Source organism: Dermacentor andersoni, chromosome 3 (assembly GCF_023375885.2).
Source record: "Dermacentor andersoni chromosome 3, qqDerAnde1_hic_scaffold, whole genome shotgun sequence".
NCBI lineage: Eukaryota > Metazoa > Arthropoda > Arachnida > Ixodida > Ixodidae > Dermacentor > Dermacentor andersoni.
In genome coordinates, this window is record NC_092816.1 from 10,464,787 (window position 1) to 10,479,028 (window position 14,242).

The window sequence follows — 14,242 nt, forward strand, 5'->3', positions numbered from 1 at the left end:
TGCAATCTAACTAAAGTATGCAAGGCTTCAGATATGCATCAAAAATCAGATGTGATGAATATGATGCATCAAAGGCGACATAAGCATAAGTACAGGCAGGGAAGTGCACGAAAAAGACAAACAAAGAAGCAAAACATAAATTGAGAATGGCCCCATCCTGTTTCACATATCCCTTCCATGCACGTGGATATTGCAAGTGACTATGCACATACTTGCGCAATGAACCAACTACCTGAAACCAAAGCTTTTTTCCTACTGAAGTGGTTAAGATGTGCTAAAGTAAGAAAAATTATCACACTTACAGAATATTCGTCTCAAAACAAGTACATATCTGTCTAGGAAGAATAATACGTGCCTCACTGTGCACTCTATCTTAAGTTCAGAAGAATTATGTCTACAGAAGCATGAAACTAAGGGGCTTTTACTTAACACTAAATTTTCACATCTGCCAATTGATGAACAAGTGCTCTACTGAGATGCTCTGTTCTTTGGACTGAACACATCTCTACCTCCACTAGCATACTTCGTTGGCAAGTAGATTGGAGAAACCACCAATTTTACATTCTTAAAATAATTTTCAATTCCAAGTGACTCTCCGGCTTCTAAGACGTAAGGTGTGCACCACGGTGTACACAGTTAAATGCCTTAATTGCTCCTTGCTTTCGCTTCGGGAGGCACGAGCGGTTCTAATGAACTGGTTTCGCGAGCATGCACGTAAACGATAATGACTTCTTAAACATGCGATTCTCTTCCCCCAACGCTTTCTCTTTCTGGAACCTAAAAGGAAGCCATAATTCTAAAATTAAGTGTAAAATCTAGATAAAGAGGAAGACATGAAAATATGCCTGCTTCATGTCAGCATTTAAAATACAGAATCACAGTGGTTTGTATTTGCAGCCTTGCATTCACATGCTGTTGAATGTTAGCATGTTAAGATGACTGCCTTGAGCACGTGAGAATTTTCATCTTGGTGTGACATACTGTATTTTGATTTTGTTGACATTTAGTCACATGGTACACCCATTATACCCACATTCTAGTTTTCTCGTCCGAATTGCATGGCAATGTATTTTGGTTCTTTGGCGTGTGCCCCTCTGCACTACGTGAAGTCGCGCTGGGCTGGCTTTTTGACATCCTTGTGTCCTTGCAGCTGCCTTCTTGCGTTATATAAAGCGGGTGCTTGAAAAATATCGTGTGCAAAGGTCAACACGAGGACATGGTGTAAAACAACATCAAGACAGTCAAGGTCATGGCACTAAAAGAAAGTTTTAGCCCTTAGTCTTCCTACTGTAATACATGCGAAACATCTAAATTTCTGCAACAGTCAACTGCTAAACTAACTTCAATTTTTAGATTTAAACAAAGAAAGAAATAACCGACAGTTCATCCTCGTTCGGCACCAATGTTAAAATACTCCTGCTAATAAATAGAATATTGGTCATTGTCAGTTGTCATGGGTCTGTCATTAGTCTGGTGTGTCGCAAACGCCACTTGTGACACATCCTAGGCACGTTCCCAGTGTGCTCCCCCGCACCATCTCTGACTGTGCCACTGCTCAAGCCATAATTTGAGGATCATATCTGCAAACATGATGCTCAATAGGGATGAAAATATGGTCCTCCAGTTCAAAGGATATGACTGGATGTGCCTATAAGAAAGGGCAACAAGGGTTGTTATGGGATGCTTACCCACATTTCAATAACAAGAAAGTTCACTGCGGCCTACATCTAAGCTTACGAAAAGGCATGAACTTATTTTCATTTATGAGATGCGCAATGCAGTTCATTCTTGACAGACTCGACTGCTGCTGCAGTTTTAAATCTAGCATTTTAGATTCTTGAAGGCACGTAAAATTTGCAGTTAGACCGCAGTTATTAGTTTATTAGACCAACTTTTTGTTTTGTCTACGACAGACGACTGGCAAACGGAATTAAAGCAACGTTTTATTTTGATACTTTATTTCTCTACTAAAAATATTAAAGCGATAAACACATTTTGATCTGCCATGCAGTATCAAGATGCAGACATTACCCTTGTAAACTCCAGAGGAAGGGTGATCTAGCCGTTCATATGACATAACTCTGAAACGCCAACTCATATTAGCTAATGCACAGGCATGTCCAAAACAATAAGCGTATGCAAAGCGCCCCTGCAATTGTAATTCCACACAGCAGCCGTTATATTCGATGCCGATGCATAACTCGCTGCTTGACAATTCACCGAGTTCGTAGACATAAGCACTCTTTCAGATTCGCGCCGTGCTCGAAAACCGCAACAGGAGACATGCATAAAATCAGACATAATCACACCATTTCAACACATGAGCAAAAACAGTTCGGTCTTAGGGCTAAACACCATGAGAGCGATTTAGTGCGCGACGGCGACGAGCGACGGCTTCGAGCGACAAAACAGGCCGCCGCTTGAACAGATCACTCGGTTCTGGAAATCTAGAAATCGTTGCTCGTCTCTCGGAAGTGCAATGAGCGACTGGCCTATAGCGCGAAGTCGGAACTGACGCCTTCTGTTATGTGACTCCTTATTTCAACGGCATTCCGTAGACAGTAGACTGCCAAACTGAATAACACAAACTGAACTGAACACACAAAACGCACGCTAAGCACGCTCCACATAGGCTCGGAATCATGGGCTGAACAAACCATTTTAACAAACCATTGTCAACAAACCATTTTAAGCGTCCTCTCGCCCCACGTCTTATTGAACATACTATGGTACTATGAAACATACTACAGGATGACGGAGTGAAGAAAAATACATGCCCGAAAGAGGAAGAATACAAACGTCATCGATTGTATTTAGCGTTTTTCGCTCGATCCTGTACAACAGCTATCAACATAAGGGCAATTCATTTCCTGGCCTAAAGTCCGCGTACTTTGTTCAATATGCAATGGACGCAGAAACGCCTTCACCTGTAAACTTCTCTACAAGAAACAGATCGACGTCTGCCAGCAGTGCGGCCGAGTGGGACACCGCAAGGACGTGTGCCCGACCCCCACAATCAAGACGTGCCTGGCCTGCAGACTCGCCAACCCTACAGAAGACCATCGCTGTACCCCAAAATGTAAGTTGTGCGGAGACGAACACCCGACCGCAGACCGAGCGTGCAAGGCGAAATACAAGATCCCCTACGCAGTGCGCAAGTGACAATGGGAGCGCCGACAGGCCGAACGCCAGCTGCTGTCGGAGAGCGATTTCCCGCCACTCGACAAGCCGCCAGATGCGCGAAAGTCAAGGACCCCATCGGAAAACCGCGCGCCTAAATCCAGAGACAGCAGCTGCTGCAAGAGAAGCCTCAGCAGGAAAACGTCACCATCACGTGAGCGTGTGAGCTGGGTCGACGCAGCGAAAGGAAACAATATAAGGAACGCGCAGAAAATCACCGAAGCCACGAAGAAAGAAGATGTGAACAAGGTGCGGGAGGCAAATGAGATCCTAAGACAAGAAAACGCGGCGTTGCGAGCGACCATCAACAACCTCACGAAAGAGATCGCCGAGATCCGTCAGTTGCTGCTATGCAACAACGAGCCTCTACAGAGACCCACGCCAAGCACAAGCAAGACCGAGGAAACGACAACGAACATCCAGGAGAAAGCCATAGAGGAACCGGCACCGAAGAAGCGAGCCATCGAGGCCACGCGCACGCAAACAGAAAACGATCGCATCGACAGCCGCGAAGCGAAATTCGAAGCGACATTCACCAAACTCGAACAGCTAATCACGACGAACATCGCAGCAGTGACAGCATTGAAACAAACAATGGAGACCTACCAAGCCGAGAACACGAACAGATTCGCCTACATCGAAAAGAGCCTACAGAAGATGATAAGCCACCCGACGTTTGCGCCTCTCTTCGCGCAACATCCACACAACCAGGGAGCCCCGTACACGCCAACGCAATCATGGCCGCCAACGCAACACGAGCAGCAGCAGGTGCAACCGCGTGGCAGTGGAACTGTCGCGGCTTCGGAAGGAAGAAGGCAGTCATCCAACAGCACATCGTACATGCCGCGCGTTATGCTACTACAAGAAACACTAACCGACGCACTGTCCCTCCCCGGCTACAGAGTGCACAAGGGACCGCCAGACGGCAGAGGCCTGTGCACCCTGGTCAGGAAGGGACTCACGTTCGTCGAACACGAGCTGCAAATCAGTATCAAGATCGAGCACACACTCACCAAAATCATCCCGGGCAAGAAGAGGAAAGGAAGCATATTTCGGCTCAACGTCTACAGCAACCCATCGCAGAGAAAACAGAGATTCAAGACATTACTGCACAGAGCCAGCACCGCAGCGGGTCGCAACACGCTGATCGCGTGCGGAGACTTCAACGCGATGAACCCTGCCTGGGGCTACAACAAGTACACAGCAAAGGGCCGCGACCTGTACCAAGACGCCACAGAACTCGACTTCACCCTCATCACGGACTCGGCACATCTGACGAGAATTGGTAACTCCGTGTCCCGGGACACCACTCCGGACCTCACGTTCGTCACGAACGACATCCGGGGCGCGATCACCTGGAGAAACACGGGGACCGACCTAGGCAGCGAGCACACCATCGTGGAAATCGGCATACCGGAACACAACGACACCAGCATCAAAACGCATAGATGAATAGACTGGGATGCCTTTCGAGACGCCAGAAGCCAGAAGAGCGACGGTGACGACGAGATCCAAGACATCGACTCGTGGACGGCCGAAATCACCAAGAGCGTACGCGACGCGACCAAAGAAATTGAAACGGGCGCGGAGGTCGACAAAGTACACAGCCGGCTTGCGCATCTCATCGAAGCCAAACAGTCGATACTCAATCGCTGGAAGAAATAACGGCTTAACCGCAGACTGAGAAAGAAGGTGGCGGAGCTGAACCGAGCGATCGAGGATCACTGCCGCGCTCTCTGCACGCAACAGTGGAACGAGATCTGCAACGCGGCAGAGGGGCAGATGCACAGCGGGAAGACGTGGAACCTGCTGCGGCACCTGCTCGACGAAACCAAGACCAAGTCGCACCAAAGGGACACACTCGCCAGGCTCATACATCGGGCGGTCTCAGCACACGGCGTCGACGAAGTCATCAGGTGCATTAACGACAAATACCTGCCGACTACAGCCACCGAACAACACGCGCCGTACAGCGGCCTGCCTAACGCGAAGCTCGATCGTGACATCGACGTCGAGGAGGTACGCGCGGCCCTGCACGACCTCAACAGCCGGTCGGCAGCCGGTCGGCAGCCGGCCCGGACCTCGTCACGAACAAGGCGCTCAAGAACCTCGATGACGGCTCGATTGAAAACCTCGCAAAATACTTCAACAAGTGCTGGAGAGCGGGCGCGCTGCCAAAGCTGTGGAAGACAGCCAAGACCATCCTGATCCCCAAGCCGGGGAAGATGCCGGACACGGATAACCTCCGGCCCATCTCGCTCACGCCCTGCGTGGGCAAGGTGCTGGAGCACGTCCTGCTCAACAGGTGGCAAGACTATCTGGAACGAGAAAGGCTGTACCCGGCCACTTTGATCGGCTTCAGACAGCATCTCAGCACGCAGGGCACTATGCTGCAGCTCAAATACCAAATCATCCATGATGGCGGCAGCGCCCGCGACAACAAAGCAATCCTAGGGCTCGACCTGCAGAGTGCCTTCGATAAGTGAAACACTCGGCGATTCTGTCCCAAGTCTCCAAGCTCAACATGGGCGAAAGATCCTACAACTACATCAAGGACTTCCTCACGGACAGGACCGTGAAGCTACGAGCAGGCGGCCTACAGACGCAAGAGACGCAACCGGCACACCGCAGGGATCGGTCATTTCGCCGATGCTGTTCAACCTGGTAATGATCGGAGTGGCCGAAAAGCTCGGGCACACCGAAGAAGTCAGGCACACCATCTACGCGGACGATATCACGCTATGGGTGACCGGTGGCAGCGACGCCCACATCGAGGGCGCGCTGCAAGCCGCCGTCGACGCAATAGAAGACCAGCTGGAAGGCACCGGACTGAGATGTTCGCCGAGCAAATCGGAGCTTCTCATACTCCCACCTACTAAAAACAGCAGAGGCAAGACCAGACAACGCAAAAATGAAAAAATCAGAATCGTTACCAAATCCGGGAACGTGATCCTCGAGAACGGCAAAATTAAGATCCTAGGCATGGTCATCGAAAAGCACGGAAGAAACGGCGAAACCATCACCCGTCTCAAGGCAAAAGCAGCCAACGCGATTCGACTCCTGAAACGAGTCACTTCCCGGAAGGCTGGCATGAGAGAGGAGAGCTTAATTAGGCTCGTCCAATCCTTCGTCATCAGCCACGTCGCGTACGTTGCAGCCTGCCACAAATGGCTGCAACACGAACGAAACAAAATCAACGTGCTCATCAGAAGAGCGTACAAGACGGCGCTGGGCTTGTTCGAGTCCACGAGCACGACCCGCTTGTTACAACTAGGGAAACACAATACGCTCGAAGAAATAGCCGAAGCGCAACGGACCTCTCAACTGGAGCGGCTGTCCATGACCAAAGCCGGGAGGAAGATACTGGACGATCTGGGAATTAGACGCTCGAACGAGGTGGAGATGAAGCTCCCCGTCCCCGAAGAGGTCCGACGCCAGACCAGAATCGACCCCATACCGAAGAACATGAATCTCGAATTCAACAAGGGAAGAAGAGCGGCGAGGGCCAAGGCTCTCATCGACCAGCATGCCAACGACGAACACGCGCGGTACGTGGACGCGGCCGAATACCAACGGAACGCCTTCGCAGCGGTCGTCATAGAGGCGTCAACCGGCGCCACGAGGACGGCAGCGAGCGTGAGAAGCGCCGGATCGGAACAAGCGGAGGAGGTAGCCATCGCCCTGGCCATCGCCGACGCAGACTGCCACACAGTGCTGAGTGACTCAAGACAGGCGGTGCGAAACTTCGCCAAAGGCCAAATCTGCAGGGAGGCTGAGCGCGTACTACGAGCGGTCAAACTAGAAGAACGAAAAGTACGACTCAAGTGGTTCCCGGCGCACGCGGGCGACGCGTCGGAACGCAATGAGAACCATAAGCCCCAACCACTGGCACGCGCCGAAAGCTTCGGCGCGCGCTGGCAAGCGAATGCGTCGCTTCGCTTCGGCTGGAGGGAAAGGGCGCGCAACCACTGGAGACAAACTCCGACGCGCGCCGAAGCTCGCTCCTCGGCTGCGGCGCACTGTTGCTGGACTATTCCGTCTTCATCCGTCAAAGTCCGGCCTAAAACAGCTTGCTGTAAACTAAGCTTGAAACAATAAGTTAGTGATCTGTATGTGCTTTTAGATATAAAAAACACGTTTGAATAATGAACATACACCTGCCGCAACAGTTTTTTATTTTTGAAGTAACAATAGTGTACAAAATATCGACATCAGCGCTCGCGCGTCGTCTGTCTGCAAGATCGCTTTCCAAACACCTGCACGACGATGCCATATATCAAAAACTGTTGCACCATTTCATTTTTTGGTAGCTTATTGCACAGCCAATTATGTAAGAATTAGGCGTGCAATGTATAACTGAAAAAAATCTGTGTTGGAAATATTGCCACGTAGTAGTGACGGTAAATAAATAGTGCCGGCTCAATCGCAACGATAGCGGCGAGCATTGTCGGCAATCGTAGAAAATCTCATCTGCGGGTCAAGCGCGTCGGTTTGCATACGGCAGTCGTCGAAAGTTACAGCCTATTCGCTGGTGCCCGCGCGCCTTCCAGAAACTACAACACAATTCGTGTCGCGTATGCAATCAGATTAGCAAGGTTCGTCGACAACAGACAGAACCATCGATAACATTCGCGAAACTTCCGATACGTTCAGGCGCATCCTGCACCGAGCGATAACGTTTAACGTTTTTTAGCCGGTGAAATACGGTAACCGGATACAGATAAAGCATCCGTGTCAATATAATTATGCTTGTTGGTGCATGAGAGAAACGTGAAAAAGTGGGTTCTGAGAAAATCAGCAAAACAGAATTGAAACACCTGTAGCGCTCAAAAAAAAAACAAAACTAGAGTAGCTAAAATGTATGTAATTCGTATCTTGTCTCCCCCCAATTCTTGATTCTGCCAAATCTAGCCCATGGAGCACCTCTATTATTCTAGGTTGTTTTGATGCATCAACACCGCATCCGGAGGCCTTCACATTGATTGTATTGCTACAAAACATTTTCACAGTGTAAGGGCCACGTTCTATTGTAACTGGTTTCCACATACCAAGTTTGCCTTTCTTTACATTAATGAAATGACATACCGTCAGATAATACAAGCTTGAGAATTAGAGGGTTTTAATAGGAGTCTTTCGTTGCCCTTTGCCAAGTCGTACTATTGAAGCACTTATTCGAATGTATGGGAGCAGCTCATTTGCATAGTATAAGAAATATATAAACAAGTTATTTTCACAATTTATACACTTCGTCACCACAAAAAGAAAAATTGCAGTTTATTGTTTTCAGCCTGCTATGATGTTTTGACTGAGAAAGATATATTCAATTTGTTCTGCGAGGCACGCAATAATTGCTGTGGCATATTATTTTTTTGCACAACACTGCATACAGTAGCCAGCCATTATTAAAGCTCAGAAGAAATTAATAGCACAATGCATATGATCAGGCACATAGCATATTATTGCACTTTCTTAATTCATGCCAGAACGACGACCACAGGCGTCCTTCTCCAACAAGGTCAGCATCCATCGTGCCTCCTTACCATCGGGCTTCACACCCTCAGCACGTTCAACCTCAGCTTTGTGGTGTTTAAAACAACCTCAAGTGCGTCTTACGGTTCCAGGGATAAGAAAGAAGACCGTCCTGCCTACCTTGGCCTTGAAGCAAGCAGCTCTGGATTGTTTGCACACTTTCTACTTTGATCGAGTCCACATATATACGGATGGTTCTTCCACTCAGACCAGCTCCACCAGCGCAGTGGTTATACCATCACGATCACTAAGCATCCAATACAAGATTTCTCACTTGACAACATCGACCGGCAATATTCTGCGATTCAAAGGCGGTCTTACAATGTCTTCTATCATCTCTTCGTCGCGGGTCATGTGAACAACTCGTGTCGGAGATACGAGAAATGCACCATCACATGATCATGAAAGGACACGACGTCGTGTTTCAGTGGCTGCCTGGTCATTGCGGTATCTCCGGCAACGACCTCACTGACGAAGCTGCTAGGAAAGCCCACGAAGGAGCAACCCTTGTTTCTGTACCTTTATCGCGGACTGACGCAGCCCAACACTTAGGCAAGCTAGCGCACTCTTTTGACATTGGAAAAGTGGCACACACCTGAATTCACTCAACATCGATTGCATTCCCTCGATCCCTCTATGCAACTGCGGCTGTTACCAGGTCTTCTGCGAAATGAGGAAACAGTGCTGTGCCGCTTACGTTTGGGCGTCGCATTCACCAGTGCATATGCATTTTTGATTGGAATGGCTGATAGCGCCGAGTGCAATGCCTGCGGTGTTGAGGAAACCATAGAACACCTAATGTGCTACTGCCCATCTTTTAAAGATGAAAGGCAAGACCTCTGCAGAGCTCTCAATCAGCTAGATGGAAAGCCGTTCACCTTGAACAAGATCTTGGGACCATGGCCTCGCATATCGCAGCTACAAAAGGCCACAAAAGCGCTGCTGCGATATTTGAAAGATACCGGATTGAGTCAACGTCTATGATCCAGACTGAGTGACCGACTGATATCCCCAGTGGACTTTCTCTTTTAATCTTTCCGTTCCCATTTCCCTTTCCCCAGTGTAGGGTAGCCAACCGGGCTCAGTCCTGGTTAACCTCCCTACCTTTCATTTATCATTTTCTCTCTCTCTTCTTAATTTATGCCCTTTTTTTAATTGCACGAAAGCTACTGCACTAAAATAGTATACTAGTACATACTTAAAAAGCACAATTTTACACTACGATAATAATCAATCGTTCAAATTTTTATTGTAGTGCCCAGGAAGAGCTAGAGAGCCTTTGTACCGGTGCACTTAACGAGCACTATGTGAGACAAAATGTAGAGAAAACATGAATGTAGTAGACAAAAAAATGGAAGATAGAGAAACAAATAGGGAAAAGAGGAAACGCGGAAAAGTAAAAGGGAGTTAATCCTACGTGATTATCTACAGATACACAAAACACAGGAAATGAACTCTGAAGTATGTTTTGGAGTCGAGTCTTATTAGCACAATCTTGTAACAAGCCCAGGCAACGAATGTGGAATGCTACCTGGTATACTGTTGCGGCACAAACAAATGCATATGATCAAGAAGCTTTAAGGAATGTATAATGTCATGGACCACCTTATACAGGAACAAGAGGTGCGAGTTAAAGTATATTTGAGAAGGCTCAACTGTGGTCGCCAGAATGGCAAAAGTGGTGCTTGAAGATAGACATCAATTTATTCTGGATGCGTTAAATGAGGTTAGAATTAGATTTGCTCATTGCACCCCCCTCCTTCAGAGGCATACTCTAGTAGTTGGAGGCACACAGCAGAATTTCAGAAACACAACAGGTGAGTGGAAATCATGCAATATACGGCATGCAATTCCAAGAGCGTGAAGGGCATCTTGTGTAATTATCTATGTGAAGAGAAGCTTAGCATTTTGTCGAAGTACACACCAAGATCTTTCATTTCATCGACCCTAAGGAGTGGAGCATCACGTAGGGTGTATCAAAATTTCACATGGTGCGTTTTGTGCATATAACTTAATGCCATAGTGTTGGAAGCATTTAAGAGTACTTATTGCTTCTGCACCAGTTTGAGAGTGAAAAAAATGTCTTTTTGGAAGTCAATGCAGTGGTGAACACCGTTGACCGTCTGAAATAGTCTGAATGTCTGAAATGTCGGCACACAAAGTCATGCTGTTCATTTATTAAAATGCTCTTAGCACTAACAGAAAGCGCGGAATCCCATATCGATTCAAACACCTGACACACTGAAGAGGATAAATATAGGTCGGCAGTTAGTAACTGCACATCTAGCACCTGATTTGTGCATGGGCAATGTACATGCTACCTTCCGAGTGCTAGAAAAGGTACTAGACTTTAGGGAGCTATTGAAGATGCTTGTGAGAACGAGGAACAAGTATGCTTCCATACGTCTTAACCCTTTCAGACACCACTTTATCCCGTTGATTGAAAAGTTGTTTTCACCACATCTCTTGCATCCTCAGAATCGTAGAAAATGTACAGCTGTAGCAAATATTAAGAATTTTCAATTGTTTAGCGAGTCTTGTCAAGTTTACAAAATTTCGACTCCATGCGAAAACTCACTACAGGAACACAAGATATGAGAACATGTACTATTTCGTGTTTTGAAAAGCATGAAAAGCACTTATCCAGCCACTTGACAATTATGCCTGGTGCACAACATTGTGAAAAACAATGAAAAAAGTGAACCCACTACATACTGACACAGCAACAACACCCAGCCGTCTACCTTCCCACTCATTTTGTTAAAACATTCTGCACGTTATTCAAAATTGCAGCACAGTTCCAATAATAAGTGTTTCAATATGTATGAAACACATTTTAAATACCATTACTTTCATCAGTGCTTTTGCTATTAATGCACACTCCTGCTGTGTCCAATTGTGTAGACAGCGTCTCAAAGGGTTAAGCTCTGTGGAGGAAATACCATCAACACCACAAGAAAGGGAAAGATTAAGGCAAAGTTTAAGGCACTTCATATACTTGGAAACGAGGTTTTCATTGACTGTTAGCATACACTGCGCCAGACTGAGAAGGAAGGTTACTTGAAGCATATTTCACACCATATAGCAAACAGAAATGTCCTGCAAAGGCATCAGCAGTCTTCGAGACAAGACCACTATTTTCATGAAGAAGACGTACATCTTTGGCACTTCTTTTAGAAGAGAGAGCCCACAAAGCTCCAGAAATATTTTGAATTATGTGTCACGCTGGCTTCAACACAATCAATGTGGTCAAAGTGATGATTCTAATAATAATATTAATAATAATAATCTTAGTGGTAACTTGGCACACTAGACTAAAAAGAAGGCTGATGCCTGTAAGAGCATCTGATAACCAGCCATCTAAAGCAGGAATTTGCAGGATGCAGAAGACACTTCCTTCCCCTCCACGTGCACACACACTTGCTCAATAACACAGCACGGCACACACGCACACATTCGACAGGTGCACAACACACAGGAGTGCCAATGAAGTCTGGTTCCAAGGAACGAGAATCCAAATCGCCAGGGGGGTGGAGAGAAAGCTCTGCATGCCAGATATAATCATGGAGTTGTGGTGTCGGGCCATAGAGGCGTGATGAGGGCTCAGGCTGTGCTGACCACTTGTTCAGACGAACTGAAGAAAGATTAGTGCTGTCCAGAGAGACGTCAAACATCCTGCAGTATAGACTAGTGCAATGTTGCGTTGGTATTGCAGGGTGTGCTACTTGAGGGGTTTGAATCCTCGAAGGCTGGCATGAGCTTGTGACAACCGAAAAGACGGGAGTAAAGGGTGCATATTGTCCGGCGCTGAACAAGCTTAAGTTTGTTAGCGTCGCGAGTTTGGTACGGGAACTATACTGATGAGCAGTACTCAAGTTGTGACAGAATGATAGAAGTGTAGAGTGCTCGGAAAACCTTAGGTCATCAGGGAAGGGAGACACGGGACACAAAGCCAAGAAAGGGCCGGTGCTTACATACAGTGCTGGTGACATATGCAGAAAAGTTGAGAGAACAGCTAAATGCTACACCCAGAATGGGAAGAGCCCGAACAGTCTTTATAGAAGTGCCTCCAAGGAAGAAGGTTGGACGTGCAGCAGTTTCGTTGTGGCTGATTCGCATGGCAGCACTTTTTACGGTGCTACTACAAAGTTTGATATTGTAGGCCCAGTCGTTCACCTTTACGGAATGTATTTATTGTAAGCACATATGCTGTGCATCGACATATTGTTGTTGTGGAAGCGTTAACTTGTTAATCAAACATATTCTGCGCAGATGCATTAGTAACTTGGTTTTGAGTAGATCTTTGTCCTGACTACAATTTATAGTATCGCAGCAAGAAACATTTTAGTAGAGGCTGAAGGGATTCCAGCAGTTTAAGCATACTGACTGCACAAAACACTGATGACACCTTTTCACCTTCCCCACAATGCACTCACACCATCTACACTTTCCATAAGCAAAAAGTGAGATAAAAAATCAATTACAGTTTCACTGACTCAGTACTTGCTGCTTCTGAAGCGGGCATCGAAGCAATCGTGGTATACGCTGCTACATGCATAGGTCTTGCATGATGCAGGTCCTGCTATGCACTGCACACAGGGCACACGTTGCAAACAGATAATTTTTTTTTTGCAGTGCTCAACTATAACGACACACTGACTCAAACATGACTGCGTTGTCACGTATGCTTCAGTGCGTCAGTGTTCTTGATTGCTACACGAGCGATTTATGCCCAACTAGCCCAAAAGACGGACGCACTAGAATAAAGTGAGTGAATGAGTACAGTGAACTTGTACTGAACTGGATTCACATGCCGAATAGAAGAGCGCAGTGTCAGCTGTAACAGGCGGCACGGCTGATTATGCAAGTACTTCCAATAGTTCGGCTACTAGTGTATTTCGCTTTCGGAAGTTATCTTTACCACTGGAAACAGCGCAGAGCTTGCCCGTTAAACTTGAGTCAACCGACACCACACGAAACACGCCACGGTTGAGCAACCCAACTTCCACACGGTTCATTCACCACATCACAGGTCACACGAAGTCAAGAGTGCCATATTTTAAATCACTGCAGCACCAAACGGACCTGAAAATTCATTTCCTTCGACAGAGTTTCTCAGGTGAGTTCGTTCACTCGCCAGTTACGAACTCGATGGACGCGCTAGGCCTACGCGTAACGTAAACAACATCGGCGATAGGCGAGTGTTGATTATCCAGACTTCGGAGCTCGTAAACGTGTTTCCATTCGTTTTGAGCACAACAAAATGCACATACAACAAGCACAGACGTTGCGGCAATCATGATTCGGTTGGCTGTTTTAGCAGACGATCGTACCGAGCCCGGCGGAACCCAGTGGGCAGGTTGGATTAGTCGGCGTCGTTCGAAGTCGCTTCGGATCCACGTAGCACTGCCACAACCCACGGTCGTCGGTCGGTCGGTCGTGTCGTTGTCGGCCTACTATTAAAACACTGTCTTTCAGGAACACTGTCGCGCGCGTCGTGCGTCCAAAAAACTCGGACGATCGTTGGTGCCGG

General features: G+C 47.3%; 1 protein-coding gene across 1 annotated transcript in view; it reads left to right on the forward strand.

Moving 5' to 3' along the window:
* LOC129380278 (uncharacterized) overlaps positions 1 to 14,242 on the forward strand; it is a 66,443-nt gene that overhangs the window by 33,285 nt on the left and 18,916 nt on the right. The window lies entirely within an intron of this gene.